At 34.5% G+C, this 20489-nt stretch overlaps 1 protein-coding gene across 1 annotated transcript in view; it reads right to left on the minus strand.

Moving 5' to 3' along the window:
* The window catches only part of LOC115449865 (connectin), a 31986-nt gene extending 26423 nt beyond the window's left edge, over positions 1–5563 (minus strand). Inside the window, exon 1 of the mRNA XM_030177763.2 lies at positions 5407–5563. The gene's annotated coding sequence lies outside the window, so the exon portion shown is untranslated. The remainder of the gene's footprint in view (positions 1–5406) is intronic.
* Between the last annotated feature and the right edge of the window lie 14926 nt (positions 5564–20489).

The following is a 20489-nucleotide window of genomic DNA, read 5'->3' on the forward strand; positions in this document are numbered from 1 at the left end:
AACTAGTTGTTTTAAATAAAAGTGAACCATCTTAGATATAGACTAATTAACGTAGTGCTTCTATAAATGAGCGAAACGCAAGTACCTATTGGGGTCAATGGGCACTGGGTAGTGCCAGTGTATGTGGGTTGTAAACCTTGAAATCCTAAGTACAATCCTCGATCGAGTAATTAAACACAATTTGTGTAGAATAACATTATTTGCTTTGAATTTGCATACGTCCATTTATTATATGACGAAAGTTATTGGCCAAATGTGCCCGTCTTTGAAATTGTGTAAAGTATAGATAAATTAGGTTTTCAAACGCCTAACAAACTAAATCTAAAATATCAATTGAATTAATTCAAGCAAATAAACAGGTTTCTGAACGCAACTTACTACGCCAGATACACGACACTTATTATCGACATCTAAAGTATTAATAACGCACCCTGTAGTTAATTACACGCGCTTGTCAATTGTGGAACATCTCTCGACACTGCTGACACTCCGACAATCCGACATCCGACACCGAACCAATCACGTCTGTGAGTGCGGTATTTAATTACGCTCCGATATTGCCATTATACGGCATTTCCTGGGTTGATTAGTGAATTGTATGAGCATTTTGCTGACATAATATTAATAATATTCTAGCTAGTGTCATTATTAGACACACTGTGAATTAAATTTGAAAATACTTTATGTTGGTTTGAAAGCACTAATCTCTAAAACGAACGGTATGATTTAGAAAATTCTTTGACTAGTATGAAGTTACGTTTTCCTTCAGTGCTAGAGGTTTTTATTCTAAGAAACTAATATTTACTCGGGTTAAGCCGCTCCTAGCTAGTACTAGGAAATGTTGATTATCCTTTTTTATTTCGACACGGCGACGAACGTAGAAACTCTCGTGGAGATTCTGGAGGGTAGAATTCTCTTAAACTTAGGTAAGCTTCTAGATTTTTACTGGTCTATTTTATTGAATTTACATTGAGTAACTCTTGAACTCAATTTGTAACATTATAGCAAGATATTCACTATGCATGCGGTATTCAATCCAGTGTTGCATCAGATACAGGAATTCTTCAAATTCGTGAAGATTACAGACGTTTTCATAATCTTTTTTCATGACTTGTAATAAGTCTCATATAATGTCAGCCCTGTATTAAATAATGTCCCAATACTGGTTACCGGCCTCCTCTATTACTGAGAGATATTAGGCCTTAGTCCACCAAGCTGGCCTAATGCAGATTGGCAGACTTCACATATCCTCAAAATTCTCATAGATAACTTCTCAGGTATGTAGGTTTCCACACGATGTTTTCCTTCACCGTTAAAGCAAGCGTTCACTACGAATACTTTAGAAACATTAGAGATGCGTGCATGCGTGCCCTTTGGTTTTGAACCTGCAAATATTTGTTGCAGCAGTCCATTCCACACCCAATTAGGCTATCGTCGCTTCATATAACTATTGCATAGTATAATCTATTGTTTGTGAAGATGACGCATCAACTCAAGTGACAGCGCTCAAGATTGTGCCGTATTATTTTTACGCAGTCAGGGCACTCACTAACAATCTAACGATTCACTCTTCCATTATGCAAATATAAAAAATATTTGTCCCGAAGGTTATCTTTGTATAATATGCTAAATAGCCAAGTAATAACCCCAATGTGAAAACAACTTGCAACTTAATATCTGTATTCAGACTAATTTGTCTTTTCATATTTACGTAGGCTAGACAGACTGAATTAAGTAGTCTCATTGTGCACGTTAGGGTACAAAGCTTCATTCATAATTTAATCGCTTGAAAGCTAAACTTCTAAGTTGTAGTATTACTGTACTGTCTGAAGTACTAATAGTACTCGACTGGTGTGGCATCGTTTTTACAAATATTTGCTGGTGGTAAGATTATATCCGTGTGGATACCGACTAAGCATTTAGGAAGTCCGTAGAAAACAATTATAATGATGTGACAATGAGTGCCTGTTGTGTTTTGTGTTATGTGTTATGTATTACCGTACATTTGCTGGTGGTAGCCCTAATCACAACGGCCCTATGTCCACGCACTACTACTGTCATGCCGTCAGCACTGAGAAACAGACTTGTTATCACAGCTTTACTCCGTCCTTAGATAAAAGACGTCTATGAATAGGGGGAAGGTGTTAAAACCCGACATAATGGCCCACGTACGGATGACGCTTTCCGGGATCAGCCTGTGTATATCCGGTTCTAGGCCGACATGATTGTGTCGACTAGCGAGAGGTATTCACCTCTCGTCAGTCGACGTTCTATTGGACCCCTCTCGACTTACCATCAGGAGCAGTGAGGTCACTTTGCCATGCAGGTATAAAGCTTCGCTCCCTTGTAGGAGTTTTCCGGGATAAAAGTCCTTTTATGTATTTTCCCCGGATAGAATGTAGCAGATAACCTTCCCAGGGTCTAAAACTATCTCCATACCAAATTTTCTAAACATCTATTCAGTAGATTTAGAGAAAATCAATAACATACATATAGGTAGAAAAGGAGACTTAGTTTTATAATATGTATAAATAGATTGATGAGCATGAACAAAGGAAAAAAAAATAATACTAGTTTTTCGTTTCATTGCCGTTTAATATTGTTGTATCTATATCTAGAAACTTCACATAAATATACTTAAATTTTATTCATATGTCTGAATAAAGCCACCTATCCACTTATGTCATTGACACATTTCAGTATGACATAATATCCTGCATGACAGAATTCTATATTCAAATACCTGATATAAGCATTTATTAATAAGATCATGACATTCAGCGATATTGCATTAATAAAACATTTTTGACGAAGCAGTTTCTTTTATACTACGGAAGAAAGGAATATAAATTTTACTGTCTGTAGTTTGTACGTATGTTATGACCTCGAGGGTATTGCAGCGTTTTTTGGAATGTAAACCGTGAACTTTTGACTTTTTGGTTCAATTTCCCGGTTGGGAAATTTAAGTATTGGTTCGTTAAATACACATGAAATTCTCAAGATTTAAACTTGTACACGATATGGCATTGGGGAGCTTTCTATCTCATTGGTCGGATGCATTCATGCGTTAATATCTTTATATTTTTTTATTATTATTGCTATGAATGATGAGACGAGCTTGCCGTTCGTCTAATGGTAAGCGGTACGACTGCCCATGAACAGAAGAAATATCATCATCACCTTTAATTACAAAGTATTGTTTGGTATTACGCTGCGCACGCTATCCTGAGACATGGTGTGTTAAGTCTTATTTTATCCAGTAGTTACACTGGCTACAATATCCTTTAAATCGGAACACAACAGTGACTACACACTGCTGTTTGGCAACAGAAATAGACATGGCGGTGGTACCTACCCAGGCTTACTTTCAAATATGAGAGAGTCCTAGAACCAATGTACATTACTCCAAAATACACTTATGGCTCCTTCAGTGAGCAATGCATTTTATTTATTACTTATTGTTATAGATTATCAGAATTGGACTTTATAAAATTTCAATGCAATATAACAATAAGGTTATATTGCATAGAAATAACAGATAACACGGTTTATAATTTTTTCCACTGCCTCAGTGGCATACTTGTAATGCGTAAAAGGTAAGGGTACGACTACCGCGTTCAGGTCCTCAGTTCGAATCCCGGGTCAGGCCCTAATTATTTATTATATGATATTTTCATATTAAAATTTAACTTAGTTGCAACTCGGAGTCAGGAAATTGGCGGTATGATACCCCCGTGTCTCGGAAAGCACGTAAAGCCGCGTTGGCCCTTCGCGTCACCTCTCCCTTGTCATGTCGGATTGACGTCTCCCCGGCCTATCAGAGTAAAGAACAAAAAGTGCACTATAATATATCCTGCGTACCTGGCTAATCTCCGTTGAGATTGGCAGCCGTGGCCGAAATTCGGCTTAGAGGGATAGATTAACGTAAAGTTTAAAACAAATTCTACTCATAATGAAAATGTTTGTAAATTCTACTCATAATGTGTAAGTTTATGATGCTTGGAATTTGAATGACTCAAAAAACTAAAAATATCAACCGATCAACGAATCTGGATAAACATTAACACAGACCAATCGAAAGAATTTTTCATAAAAAAATTATAAAGCGAATGCAGTCCAAGAAAAATGACGACCATCTGTCTTGACGGACGCCAGATGGCAGTTATTTTGCATAATGTCAACAACTGTATGCATTCACTTTGTACTTATATTTGTTTCAGTTAAATATAAAACCGACCTTGGAAATATTAGCCATGAACGTTGCTAATATGTAATACACAATGTTTCTTCAAAATAATAATAAATAATCCAATCTGATGCCGTCTAATGCTGAAGAAATACATCACTAATAATATTAAAAAGTATTTTAAAAAATCTCGTTATAAGAAACACACGAGATGAGATGGAAAATGGGTGCCCTAATGTCGACTGTTCTAAATAATAAACACTAAATTATTCAGTTTGATGCCATCCAGTGCTGAACGTTGGCTTCACAAAAAATATTATGAGTACGATTTAAAAAAATCTCGTTATAGGACGAAACACACAAGACGGAAAATGGGTGCCCTAATATAGACTGTTCTAAATAATTAACACTAAATTATTCAGTTTGATGCCGTCCACTGCTGAAGATAAACTTCACAAATATTATTAGTATTAAAAACATATCATTATAAGAAACACACGAGATGGAAAGTAGTTGCCGTAGTTTCGACTCTCCCTACCCTTTCGGGATAGAGGCGTGTTGAGTATTTTGTTTAAAAAAAACAGAGATCAGATATTGAGGTATTTTATTACGCTACGTATAATAATTTACCTCGCGTTTTCTTTATTTAAATGATCCTTGATATTAAAAAATGGCAACACACGTTATTAAAAAAAATATTAATTATTTATCTATAGTTAAAACTTTAAGATAATAATATCTCTCTTACACTATGTAAGATGTTAAATATTCGCTTGATTCATATCATTTTAACCTTTGATTAAATTATCTAATCGCGTTATGTCTAAATATTTAATTGTAATTAAAACCCACCGCTTATTATAATAAGTATGAACATACTAGAAACATGTACTAAACTATTTTACCAAAACTAAATCCTTTTTTAATTAATCTACATGAAGCTTTTCAATGTACAAAAAATAAAATTTCTTGAAAAATGATTTCTCTTGTTTACACGAATATTAGACATTGAAAAAAAAACTATTTTGCGGAACTATTTTTCGTCGTTACAAAAGCTGCGAAGTCTTGGAAACATAAGAGAAACTTATAATATAAAAACCGCAAAATAGTTTTATTTCAATATTTCATGAAACTCTGAAGAGCTTTTACACCGAAAACAAAATTTCCCCATATTTTCAAAAAACATTTAATAAATATTAATAAACTAGAAAAATACTCACACGAAATATCACATAAAAGTCACAAAACACATTCACAAACGAACTTGCACGAAATATTTCACATACTCGAAACTCGGAGACGGTAGGTGTTCACTGCGCGGATGCCGTTTCGGAACTAACCGCTACGACGGACGCAGTCACCGACAGCCATTATTTGTATGTAAAATAATAATGGCCAATAGAAAAACAAAACCTTTATGTTTGATAATTGTGATCTATAAGCAAATAATACAATGTCGTGATGCAATTGTTTGTCTAATTAGGACAAACATAATTGTTTGGGAGTTTGTTGTTAGTAATCTCAATTTCTTTTTATAGCATGGGTTTGGAAATAGATTTAGGGGTCTCCTTATTTTAAAAGATCTTCATGTAATTATTCACAATAGCTTTTGCTGGCGGCTTTGCCTGCGTGAACCTTTTTTCCTGTGTAAGTGTCCTGTTATATATTTTCCTGGGATAAAAAATAATCCATATCCCTTCCAGGGTCTCAAATTATCTCCATAGCAAATTTCATCGAAATCGTTTCAGTAGTTAAGCCGTGATAGTGAAACAGACAGAGTTACTTCCGAATTTATAAAATAAGTATGAAATTCCTGTGGGATAGGGATAAAGCGGGACGGTGCCACTTTTGGGGTTGATTATTGCATTGAATACGAATTAGATCAATAAAATTATAATCTGATTGAATTTAGGTGGGATAATGAATCAGTCTAATTATGCAAGTATTATAATATCTTTATACGTTATATAGGTAAGTGTGGGCGGCGTTTTAAATGAACAGTTTAATTTTGGTTATAACGTGTTTGCGTATAATTTACATTTCCCTAAATTAAACATTTATCGGTACTTAGAATTATATCTTATATAAAAATTGGATGAAAATATAAGCTCTATATTGTTAGAGTACTAAATCCCACCCTTAAAATGGTTTGAAAAAATCTGTAGGTATAATAATAAATTTACCTTTTTATTTTGGTTTATAAAAACCGTAATACTTTGTTAATAAAGTCATCAAGGTAATGCTTCATTTCCATTCATATGTAAACCATTGATTTAATAATATTGAAGAAGTTACACCAACCACTTACAGTAAAAGGGTAAAAAAAATATCAAACCATTTTCGGCGTAGAAAGTGACCTATATAATATGATTTGTCCGTAGTTCCTTTTCGGCCAATGACAAATTTAACAAGACCTCCTCAATACAATGTACGTAAAGTTCAAATTGCTGATTCTTCTGGTTAGATAACTTATGATTTCATATTTTGCCTACTGGCGGCGTACTTGGGCTGTAGACATGAGTTCTCTATTCAAATCTATGATTGGCAAAGAATTTGGATAAGTTTTTATTATTTGAGTAAGATTGGGGAAAAATTTGAGTAAGATTTTAATTAAGTATTGTCTGAAATTAAATAATCGAATCTCACATTGGGGAAGAATTTGGGTAAGACTTTAATTATTGTCTGAATTTGAATATTCGAATCTCAGATTGGCGAAAAATTTGGGTAAGATTTTAATTATTGTCTGAAATTGAATACTCCAATCTCAGATTGGGAAAGAATTTGGGTAAGATTTTAATTATTGTCTGAAATTAAATACTCAAATTTCAGATTGGGGAAAATTTTGACTAAGATTTTAATTAAGTATTGTCTGAATTTGAATACTCGAATATCATATTGGGGAAGAATTTGGGTAAAATTTTGATTATCGTCTGAATTTGAATACTCGAATATCATATTGCGGAAAAATTTGGGTAAGATTTTAATTATAGTCTGAAATTGTATTATCCTGGGTCACGTGTAAGTTCCACGAAATGTGCTTCTCCCTAAATCCTGTGGTGTGGTTCGTGAGATAACCGGAATCTCAAACGAATATAGATATTATAGAATATAGGTATTAGGTACACATTTCATTAATAACTTTTATAACAAGTAATAATGGGAATAGAAGCAAAGTTCATAATGTAAAGTTACCCTCCAGTAGAACACCCAAAGACGTATAATAATAACTCTAACTGAAAATTAACTAACGCCTTAATTATCACAAGTTTCCCAAGTCAATATCAATGCATGATCCCTTGAGGATTCCGTACGGCGTTAATAAAGGCCCGCATGCCACTGAAAGGATCAGATCTATTATAAATAGGTTCTAACTGTGGATCAACAGGCAAAGTTAAGGGACCTTGTCAAACGTTAGTTATCTATGATTACTATATATTCATATGTGACGCATAAACTTTGTACATTTTTACAAATATACGTGTGTGGGTTTAAAATACGGTGTAGTCAATATTTTATAGTAGAAGTGCAGAAAGCTAATATTTTTATCTCATATCATCATATACATAAGAAATAGGTTGGGTATGAAATTTTAGCGTAGTCAAGGTTACATAGAGAAGGAGTACAAAAAAAATAATATTTTTTTATCTCATACGCATTAGAAGTACATTAAATAAAAAAACTCATTACACACACTACCATACGTTTGACACACATATATACTCTTTTGTTTATGGTCAAATTGAGAAGAGACATACTAAATATCAAACATAATAATTGCTTTCTGTTTAATGATAATGGCGAGAACCTATATATTAATACCTGAAGACAAAAAAATGTTCTATAATGAAGCACATTGTGCGCACAAAGGAGTGAGATTTGGTAAGTATGATTAAAATTTATAGAGGCGCAGTGCAGAAAATAAATTTTATTATGTGTTACAAATATATTAAATTCGAAGTTTAAATTACCGCCACCGAACGACCATTATATTTATTTTGAAAATATTGATTGTTTTGTACAATTAATTTGTATTACTGTCTCTCGTAAAGTCACCTTTGGTGTCGGCTTTTCTCTGCCCATACATACGAAATACTAGAAGAATTATATAAGTACTGCACTTCTCCACAAGATATAAAGATAGTAATTGATTATCGAATTCCTCAAGAAAGGATATAAATATAGAAAATGGATTACCGAAATGAAACAGTAACCTCCCATTTCACCTTAGTTTTCCGTAAGTCTAGCCAGCTCATTTATACTCAATATACCTCAAACATGACCTATCACGCATATTTTTAAATTTTATTATTATTTTTTTATATATTTCAGTTCTCAATAATATTATTATGAGAAAGCTTAAACATAACTTAAAGAGCTGCAATATTCGGTGTCATTAAATTAGTTCTACAGGTCTGCAGGAGGTACAGTGGAGGGCGTATGCAGGACATTCTGTATACATACCAGTGGCGAATGGTCCATATAACTACATTCCTGTCGGCTTCCCTTTATGTAGACTTTACTTATAATCTTATCATTAGAACGATTCTCAGACCGCATTCATGGATATCAGTACCTATATGAAGGTTGGAGTTCGATGGATGAGGGTGACCCAGAACCGCTCCCTATGGCGTTCAATGGGGGACGCCTATGTCCAGCACTCGACGCTTCCCGGGTGAAATGATGATGATGATGATCATGATGATGATGATGATAAAGAGTACCTATTGTGTCGGGTTCTCTTTCAGAAAATTTCATCTTTCGCCACAGCTACTCAGTTATCATTTCTAGTTCCGTACGTCTTCTTATTTGAATTATAGTTCATGATCGTAAAAAGTAGTATATAACCATCAAGTGCAATAAGTCGAAAGGGTAGATAAAGTAGCTATTATTAAACTGACTCTGCGGTCAACCTAAGTGCGCGAGGGTGTAGCTGAGTTCGAAATAGTAGAGATATTTTCGTTTCTAAAATGAATGGGATGGAACGAACATTGTGAAGTATGTGCCTTGGTTGTACTTTTGCCTTCCCACTGAGGGATAAAGGCATGGTATATGTGTGTTTTTAAATAAAAATAAACATATCAGCCCTGTATTATATATAATCCCACTGCTAGGCTCGGGCCTCTTCTACTACTGAGAGGGATTAGGCCTTAATGCACCACGCTGGCCTAGTGCGGATGGGTAGACTTCACACATCCTCAAAAATCTTATGGAGAACTTCTCAAGTATGCAGGTTTCTTCACGATGTTTTCCTTCACCGTTAAAGCAAGCGATAATTCACAAAGAATACACACATAACTTAAGAAAAGTCAGAGATGTGTTGCCCTTGCGATTCTTCTCGGCAGTCCGTTCCATAACCAACTAGGCTATCGATACATAGATCATTAAAACGCTTGAAAGTCGGAGTCATAAAAATTAAGTAAAATATTCTCCGTAAGTAGGATAATGCATAATATAACTTGAAAAAACTAAACGTGTGTTTTGTATGTAATACTGAACACTAAAAATATTCAGAGAGATCTCTTTGCACCATCTGGTTGCTTTAATCGCGTTAAGAGACATTTAATGGGTTGTAATTAAAGTAAAATGAATATAGTGCTTTCTCTCCCGAGGCACTAATTTAGTTTATATCAGCATGTGGTCGTGGGATATAGGGCAAATCCCTATTGATCAATATAATGTAAAAAGCCTTATCCAACAAGTTTTATCTTACCAATATTATAAATAGACATTTGAATCTTCTGAAACTCAGAAACAACTAAGCACACTTTTACAATATATATTATATCGTGGAATAGTAGGCTTTTTGATTCTAGGAATGTTCTCTATCGGACTATTATTCCAAAAACAGTTTAGTTATTAAAAATTAAGTTGCTATTCAATTTCACACAGACTAGTCCAAAAATCAGCCTTGAGGGATTAGCGTGTGTGTATCCGTTTCCAACAGGCCGGCATAATGATGTCAACAGCCGAGGGGTAATCATCGCTCGTCAGTCGACATTCACTCACACTCCACTTACTATCAGGTGCAGAGTGGTCACTTTGTCAAGCACATATAAAAAAAAAATGAAAATGACTAAATAAATTCCGCATTACAAATCAATAATCATGGCCACCCTCGCTCGAAAAGCGTTTTCTTTATAGTTCTCTCGATAGTGGCAGTAAAATCGAATTCACGACTTCGGTTGGAGACGCCTGCGGTACTGAGTTACGAGAAATATAAACCAATCGAAATGAGTTGTCACCAGGTGCAAAACTAGTCATATTAAATACAACATATATTTCATTTGGTATGGAATTGTCTTAAGAAGTGTAATTTTATGATTTTGATGGTAATTTATTATTAATATCTGTAATTGAATAATTTTGATGATGATTAAATATTAAATTTATATTTGTTTCTATGCTCTCAGTTTATGATAGATAAAATCATAAAATTTTGGACAAATTGAGTCAATATTAATGTAAATCAATGGCTATTGCCGGATAGTATAAAAAAATCTGATGCTAGATGACATTTTACTTCAAATGATGATTTCATTCTTGCGGCAAAATACATATATATTTTTATTATCCGTCTCAAGAAACAAAATCAAAACCTTTCAATAAAAACCGCCATAAATGTTGCCACGATACCGATGATACGACAATTTTAATAATAAGTATAAAGGAGTTCATTTTTGTATTATTTCAAGAATACTTTGAAAAAGAAATATCCAAAGCGAGGCCATACTCGGACCGGAAGTTCAACAAAAACTATTCCCATTCTAATTACAGAAGTAATTATGGAACGCAAAATCTCTAGAAATTCTTTCCTTGTATTTTCCAAGTTCGGCGCTTTCAGCAAATTAAAGAGAATTTATACCAGACATTGGATTATAAAAATATTGAAACAAATAAAACTAGATGATAATAAGAATTTATTGGTATGAAAAATTACAATTAATGCATACAACGTAAATAGGCTGTTAAGATACAAAAAGCAATAACAAATCTCCAAATATCGAAACAGATTAAATACCCGTATCTCAGCACACAGGGTTCTGCGTGGTGAGATACCGGTGGTGGTTATGTAAAACTGTGGGAAATAGTTATTAACTACTTACGGACTACTTAATAAGTATTATAATTAAACTTAAAATAATGCTTTCTGTAGAAGTTTAGTAATCCTCTTTGTGAGTGTGTATGAATTTAGTTATATTTCACGCGGGCAGAGAAAAAACTTGCAAATAATAAGGTTAGTTTTAACGTCTAAAATTATATACTACTTATTAGAATACAAGTGAAATATTAGACTAAAATTCACCTGGGGGTAATCGCCAGAATTCCCCATAAACAGAAGCAAAACATCCAGAATTTTAGATTACGGAGCCCAGCTTGGCATTGAAGTACAGAAACCATCCTTATACATAATATCATAAGTCTCATTATATGAAATAATTAAACAGGCTACATTATCCTTCAAATCAAAAACCGTGCTTGCACTGCTGCTTGGCGGTAGAAGGATTTTTTTATTCTGGAAGGACAGTGACTACTCTGAACCTTATGGTAAACGCGATGCCGTTCAGATAAGGTATGAAATAGCAACAGATAGCTATCTCATGTCAATCGACACAAGCATCCCGGCCTAAGATGCTTTTACACACTACGGCGGAAGAACCCAGTATTATAGAAAGGAAGGAACACGCACCCAGGCAAACTATTCCAAAGTTTGATGCTGCCGTAAAGAAACGAGTTGGCGAACCCACGGGTTCAGACGGTCATGTTTTTAACCATCAAGTTCTAGCTTCACATGCCAGCACGCGTGGTCCAACTGAAGATAAAGTATACAATGCGATAGTACGAACGAACTCTGCACGCGATATTACGGGCTAGCAGTTGCGCCGTATGATTATGTTTGAAACTATTGTTTTGAAATATTCTCGGAAGGTCGCGGATGTGTTTATGCCATATGGTGATGATGCAGATGAACGGAACGCAGTTTACTGTTTCGTAATGCACTAATTGGAGCGTTAACCTATTATATGGTTAACTCATATTTTTTCCTATCTATATGTTCACGGTTACGTATTTTGGTAATGATTTAATAACGGGAATAAGTAAATAATAGCAAACAATCACTCTGTGGATCCTTACCGGCCTGTCTTAAGTTATCTCTGATCCGAAATTAACCACAAGTTAGTAAATTAATAAATAACCTTAAAGTTTGTAAAATTCCTAATAATTTATCGACTATTCAGACGTATTTTTAAAATTTTTAAAATCCCAACGGGCCAAATACCTAGGTTCTAATCCCTCAAATTCTCGTCACCCGATCCAGTGACGTTTCTAAATCCCCAGCAGTAGAGATTTTAGTATAAACCTCGCACTATTCAGGTTGACTTATATTATGTAGAAATATTTTGCGATAACGAGTCACTTCGGAGATTATTTTTATTATCACTTTGACGAAGTCAAGTGTTACCTTTGAATAATTCTTTATACCTAATCTAGTGATCCTAGGACTTCTCTATAGTTTAATAACACCATTGTAATCTTATAGGCCTGGAACAATACCTACAAATAATAACAAACATTAAACAATGAAGTCAACATCAACATGATATATTATTTGAATCTAATTTCATACGCTAACAATATAACATCGATTGCACTGTGAAAGATTAATGACAAACACAAATAGTGCATTTGGATAAACTAAATAGTTTGAAAATTTAGGTCAATGCATTGGGTGTGCCATAACTGACAAATTACAAATATCATGCATCAACTGAAGTCACTCAATCAATTATAATCTATCATCTAACGGCGGCGATAGCTTAGTTGGGAGTGGAACGGACTGCCGAGACGACTGTCTGTAGGTTAAAATCCTGATGACATGCACCTCTGAGTTTTCAAAAATATTATTTTTGAATTATGTATCGTTTGCTCTAATAGTGAAGCAAAACATCGTGAGGAAACCTGCATACCTGAGATGTTCTCCATAAGTCTACCAACTCGCACTAGCCAGCGTGGTGGACTGAGGCCTACACCCTCTCGGTAGTACTGGAGGCCCGTACCCAGCAGTGGGACAGTATATAATCCAGGGCTGATATGATTATTATTATTTAAAAACACACATATATCACGCCTTTGTCCCTCAGTGGGAAGCCAAAAGTACGACCAAGGCACATACTTTTCACCATGTCCGTTTCATCCCATTCATTTTAGAAACGAAAATATCGTAATTTAGAATCATAAAGTTTGAAATCTACAAAGATTAAATTTATTGGTTAGTTGCAATGTTAATGTCGTCTGACTTAAAAGATGAATCCACTTAAAATGGGTCTGAGAATTTCAGCGAGTAAAGTCATAATTAAAACCCTGTGAAGCATTTATCAGATACGCGAATAATATATTCTAAGAAATAATTACGAGTAAACCGACATGAAAGACACATTTACAGAGGTTGCTGACAAAGTTCTCATTAAGCGAATTATAATTTTGGAAATAAAATTCAGAAGCGGTTTATAAGAGTGCGTGTTCATAATTCTACGTACTTGTATGTATGTTTAAATTAAATCAGCAGATACTATTGAATGGAGTTCTTTCATTGCTTTGACAGGTTTGAGATACTTGATTTTTTCTTCCTAGCTCGGAAATTTGATTTACAGTATAATCCAAACATAACATTTACCGAGGCCCGTAGTTTCGACGAACGCCAGGACTTTGCTGTGCTAAAATCGGGTACAAAATATAAGGATACCACAATGCCTCTCGCTAATCCAAGAATCCATCATACCTATGATAAAAACAATTGACAAAACACAAACATTTTCAAAAATGATTTACGTGAATTTGCAAGGCTAATTAACCCAGATTGTCAAGTCAACTCGACTCGAGAGAGGCCACTTGTTTCTACTGGAGATTAGCCTCTCATGCCGCTCTGCAGACCCTCATACCCTTCTCCAAGTTATTACCCAGATGCTTGTTTATTATTTTAATTTTCAACATGTTGCAGGGCTATGAATGGAGTTTTGGTATTCGCAATTTTGGTAGAATAGATAAGATTGAGCAATTGTTTTGAGTGCCATTTATAAGAATCTCAAGAGCTTAGCAATACGAACTTGACTGTGACCAGGAAGATAGCCAAGTCACGGAGTCGGACAACATGAATTTTATAATGACATTATGATTTGGGTTTAATAGTACATTTTTAGATATATCTACATTAGATTTTTTAATTAATGAGAAGCGAAAACGACAATTGATAATAGAACATTATAGACTCCAAAATCTGTTTACTATAACCATCAAAATCATTTTAAATATCCCGTACTTAATAACTGATATACGCCATAGCTGTTTTGGCAATGCATAGTCACGATAAATTTACTGCAAAATAAACATTTACGTAATAAATTTCTGATCTAGTATCCAAAATTGACAGTTAACGTTTGATTAATGATACAAACATCAATTCACGAATGTCTCGAGGAATATCCCGCGAAATCATGGCCGTCGAAAATATTCGACACGATATTTTTTTAGTAAGCAATCAGGGTTTGGAAAAATGTTTGCTAAGCCAGATTACGAGTTTCGTATTGGAATTTGGAATGGGATATTTCACCCGCGAAGTTCTGTAATATAGGGATGGTACTTTTGTCCCGCAGATTAGAATTCCTAATTGAATATCGACTCTGTTAGAAAAATACTGTGTTACGAATAGCAGTTCTTGGGATTCTCGCTTCTATTTCTGTTTACTCAATGCTGATTTCTCAAACGAAGTTAATGAAAACAATAGTTTATGATAGCCTTTTGAAAATAAGAGTGAGTTTTCTATTGTATTTTCTCGTGTAAAAAAATCTTTTCGTATAAACTATACGTTAGAGAAAACCTTGGATGGTATTTTCACGTATAATTAAATATTATTTTTGCTTGCTCTCTCAGATTTTAACATAACTTGTTCATTTCAATTTCGCTCCTGACGTGTTTAGTAACAGCATATTTTACACTGAAAGGTAGTTTTGCGCCGAAATTCTATTTCACCATCCCATTTGATGTAAATACGGCCAAAGCTGTGAGCAAATGCTAGTACAAAATTTAGGTTAATATGCCCAGCCTCATTCGTGGCTGGCGTCACCACGCCCTCGTAAAATGAATTATGTTCGCAAGTTTTCATACTATTTGCAAATGCAATGGTTTCTCAGCGTATTTATTTTTTATTAACGTTCATCTGGGTTGCAGTATACTTTGAATAATTTCTTCTTTTGCGTTGAGAGACGCTTGATTCCGTGGCATGACGCGTATTCTACAAGAGGGTCAAAACTATGGATCGATAAATTTCAAAGCCGATTTAAATATCTAATATAAATCTGTTTAATATAATTATAGATTAATATAGTCAGAACTAAATGTAATAGCGAAACATAAGCAAACGCCACTGAAGATAATGACTGCAACCACAAAACGCCTTTAATATTCCTCATCATTTATTCACGAAAGATAAAATGCTTTTACAAGCATCTAGAAGGTAAATGTTTTATGGGACGCTCAAGATATGTGCGAGAATTTAGAGTAACGACGGTTCCTTACCTTTTTTACCTTTCTCGGCGAATTTGTACCAAAATAAATATAGGACGTGACGATAGTCGAACGTGTCATGGACGTTTATTTTCGTCAATAAAGGGTTCAAGTTTGAAGTGGGAAAAATTGGTAAATGTGTTAGAAATGTAGAATATGTTAAGTTGGCTTACTGTCGTTTATAAATCGAGATGTTGTAGTTTCGAATCAAATTATTTCCGCTTATTTCGAATAATAATCGAATCGATCAAATTACAGCTACGTCAGTAAATGTTGACTATACAAAATATACAATGTTGGTTGTCTCTGAAAGAATAAAATCTAATACGAATATGCATAAAAGGCGATTTAACGGAAAAGTAGCGAAATTTAAAAGTGTACAGAACGTTCGGATATAATAGCATGTACGCAGCATATCTGAAAAATAGCTTTCCAACGAAGAAAAATCGCTTCAGCAAACTGACGTAGCTGCATTGAAAAGTAATTCTGTTTACTTTACAATTTCCCTGCATAAAGACGTATTAAGTAAAGCGAGTATGATAAATTGTTTATAAGGAGTAACGGAGCATGCAGAAGTTTCTTAAACAAATACGTTTTAAGAGGGAATTTCTTGACTGCGGATTCGTAAACACTCGAATACGAAGCTCGAGCGGTGAGCAAATCTTACAAATGAATGCGCTTTGATTTAAATTGTTCTAATAGTCTTGTTAGCCAAACGTCCTGGATATTGAGTAATGGGATTCAGAAATTCATTTTATGGTTGGTATTTCAAGTAATTGAATAAATAGATTGGTCTATTAATATTGTTTATTCTGTGCTTTTGTACATTAAGATAGCAATTGAACCAATGTGTCTTTTAAAAGTGAATTCTAAAGTAGATGAACGATCTTTGAAACTAAAGTCAGAAGATTTATTTTTGAAAGACAACTAGTTATGCAGAACATTTCCAAGACTGAGGTAAATATTAAAGCAAATAATACTGACCCTGTAACAATAGTTGCCATTTTCAATGCAATCTCTGAAACTCCCCCAAAAATTTGCATCCTCCAAACGTAGTTATTTCTAGAATATTCCCCGAAATCATTCACTCAAAATTACAGTTCTATTCGGAAAGATAACTTTGCCACAACAATAACTTGCCCATCAACGGCTGTACGAATTAATTTCACAAATAAATCCCCGAATAAGTTTCAGATGAATTTTAATATCCGGACACCTTTTTTGCATTACGTTTTGTCATCAAATTTGCATGTAAATGGGATTTTTTGAGCTCTGTATCTGGGATAACGTCTGCTTAAAGTTAAACCCTTTTTGGAAATTTACGATGTACGTTCAAAGATCATGAAGTAATTGCTCGATTGCCAAAAAGATTTGTATTATTTTGATTTATATTGCAGCCGGAAATTTATTAGGTAGGTCGGATACTTTATATTTGCCCGGATAGTGACCACCGTACAGAAAAGGTGTAAAAACCTGCCATAGTGGCTCACGTAAGTGTGGTGTTCCGGGATCGGCTTATGTATCCGGTTCCTACAGGTCGCCATAGTTGTATCCACTGCCGAGGGGTAATCGTCTCTCGTCAGTCGACATTCTATTGGACCCCACTTCACTTACCATCAGGTGTTAATTCGTTCATTTATTAATTGTTGGAATTATTGATTAAAATGTATATCTTATTCAAATGCTCCTATGTGTTTTTCTCATCTTAAAAAGAAAGTATAAGCAAGCACCTATACCTGTAGATGGCCTGAGATGCAGAGAAATCCTTAGTCACAATTAAGAATTCTTAAAACTTGCACTTTTATTTCAATTATTCGTCAAGTAACGAAGCGTATTAAATTCTCAATGAGACTTGACAAATCGCACTCAAAATAGAATTCAATGACACACATGTTAGCACAGATTTCTGAATGTAGCACTCTGGTCATCGGTGATTAGCATTCACACATCGCCTCTTCCTGGCAAAAATGTCATAATTATCCCAAAGCGGGTCCCATTCGTGTCATTAGCAAGCAAATGGCCAAATGCTAATGCACGAATGTTAGGATCTGTTAACACGCACACTCCATTAGGGTAAACATTTAAATAAGGATTAAAACGCGACCTACCGACGATTAATGATGATTTTTTTTTTATAAAACACATCATGCCTTTATCCCTGGAGAAGGCAGAGGTGAAACCAGAGCATCCACTTTTCGTCATGCTTCGTCCCGTGATGTGATAGGAGACAAACCTATCACCATATCGGGCACAAATTTCAGACTCCGGACTGATACTCAGCAGAAATCACTTTGCCCAACCAGTGATTTGAACCCGGGACCTCTGAGCACTGGTCGTACCGGGCACGCAAAGTAAATACGCCACCGAGGAAAAAAAATAATTACAGGAAAATAATATGATTGCTTCTAAGTAATTAAATAGGCGAAGAAAACTAAAGTAAACTACAAGTTGCTTGAACAGTAGTAGGGGCTAATTACTGCAATTTCGCATTTATTGGAAACGAATTATAGTTCATAGCAGTGGTTCCCAAACTTTTTTTTTTTAATCTTTATTTAAGGAGCTTGGTCGTTATTTCACGACTATGTCGCTCCGTACGTCCACTTTTACCCATGCCTACAAAATTTTAATAAAATCAAAATATTTTTTTAATAAAGCCTTAGCCTCTTCCGATACAGGAATGGACAAAAAGCTATTTATGCTGACTTGGCCAAGATCCGCCTAACAAAACCTTCTATATTCTAGACACACCTCTTGGCTGTCATGAAATCATTTCTAATACTTAATTGCATTAAAGAGTCTCATCACTGGCTCTCCGTTAGCCCGGACGGTTGATGTATTTTTTTCCCAAATGAATTCACAAATATTTATTTAATTTTCTCGCATATATTGAAGCGTGTTTTGGCAAGTGAGGTAACGTAAAAGTGTGTTGTCTTACTTGTCAGGACCTGCCCAATATACCTTCGAGACCCACTAGCGAGTTGGCGGATTTAGTTTGGGAAGCGCTGGTTTAGAGTTCAAATAAAAAAATATAGAAGTTATTAAAGTTAATTAGACTGGAGAGTACAGCAGTACGATGTTTTTAGTTGTTAGTTCTTGTTTAATAAGCAATATTTATATAGATCTAAGATCGGATAGAGGTTATTATTGTATCTGCTTGTGAATGTCGCCTTCGTTGTTACATCTCTGCCTAAACCTTGAAGGATATAGTCGTGAACATGTGAAATGATTGAGTAATTATCACTTAACGTTGACTAGTGTCAGTAAATAAGAGATGTGAAGTAACCAGCTAATAGAGATCGGTGTGATATCGTTTAGTAAAACCCACATTATTAATTAAAAAACCGACCAAGTCCGATCCACATTCTAACAGATGGTTCCGTACACTAACTCTTTTGTCTTTAATATTACTAGCTTTTGGTCTCGGTTTCGGCCACGTAAAGGAGGTTTCCGGGATAAAAGTCCCGGGATAGAAAGTAGTCTTAAACCTTCCCAGGGTCTCAAACTATCTCCATACCAAATTTTATGAAAAACCGTAGTTTCAGTAGATTTTGAGAAAATCGATAACATACAGACAGGCAGAAAAGGGGACATTGTTTTATAATACGTATAAATTGTCAGAAATACGGAATAATTTTATACACACTTCTTCTTCAAAAAAATTATTTACTTACGTAATCAATTTAAACAGATAAAGGCCATTAATCCGGATGGATAGACTGGCTAGCCTTGATAATAAGTGTTACTTTAGAACCCTCAAGATACGGAACCCTAAACATTAACATAAAAATAACAGTACAATTTGTTCTTACACTTCTAAATTAACTGGTTACTACAATCATCATGGATGCTACAAATACATACAGTTGTTGGGTACTTTAAAAAACATAAACTACTTTGTTAGTTTTGAATAATCTTCAAAAACACTGTTTCTGTCATTGAGATTTTACTTTTTTCTTTACGGGCTCGGGAAAGTGTCCCCCCTTTATCTAATAGTGGGTGGAGTGGGATTCAAACAGTATTGTCTGATAAGTGATGTTTATCGCCAATCGACACAATAGGGGACCGGCCTATGCTTGATTTTGTACATTATTCTATATGTAATGGTTAATAATACGAAAAAGAAGCACTCCTGCGAAAACTGCATAACAATTGGTTAAAAAATGAGCGAGTAATTCATATTTAAAATATTGTAATGTGCAAAAGTGGGCGCGATGTTGGGATATCGCTTCATTTATTTTTTTCGCACGCGTCGTAATTCCCGATGACGTCACATGTGGATATTTCGTCTCTTTTCTGTTTCTTGTTAATTACCCCTTCCACCGAAATTGAAAGACTTATAACTTGTTGATTTTTTACCGGATTTTAATAATTCCTTCTGTGTTATAATTTATATTATGTAAATATTTGATAATAGTAAAGAACAAAAATGAGTCCGGTACCCTATTATGCCGGCTTGTTTTAATTCTTAACTCTTTACCAATGAATGTAATGTTTTTACTTATCAATTAAAAATACTTTATTTTCCATTAAAGACTACGCAATCAATCTCCTTTTTAGTAAGAATCTTAAAAATAACAAGTTTGTGTAAAATTGAGAAAAGTCAATGTTAATTCAAGTGTTGTAATTTCAATCAAAGTCCATCAACATAATCGGATCCATTTGTAAAGTTGATTCAACGGTAATGTACAGTCAGCAACAATAATAGCTGAGCAAAATGTACAAAAGTAGTTTTTAATTACAAAAA

The sequence above is a fragment of the Manduca sexta genome, chromosome 11, assembly GCF_014839805.1.
Source record: "Manduca sexta isolate Smith_Timp_Sample1 chromosome 11, JHU_Msex_v1.0, whole genome shotgun sequence".
NCBI lineage: Eukaryota > Metazoa > Arthropoda > Insecta > Lepidoptera > Sphingidae > Manduca > Manduca sexta.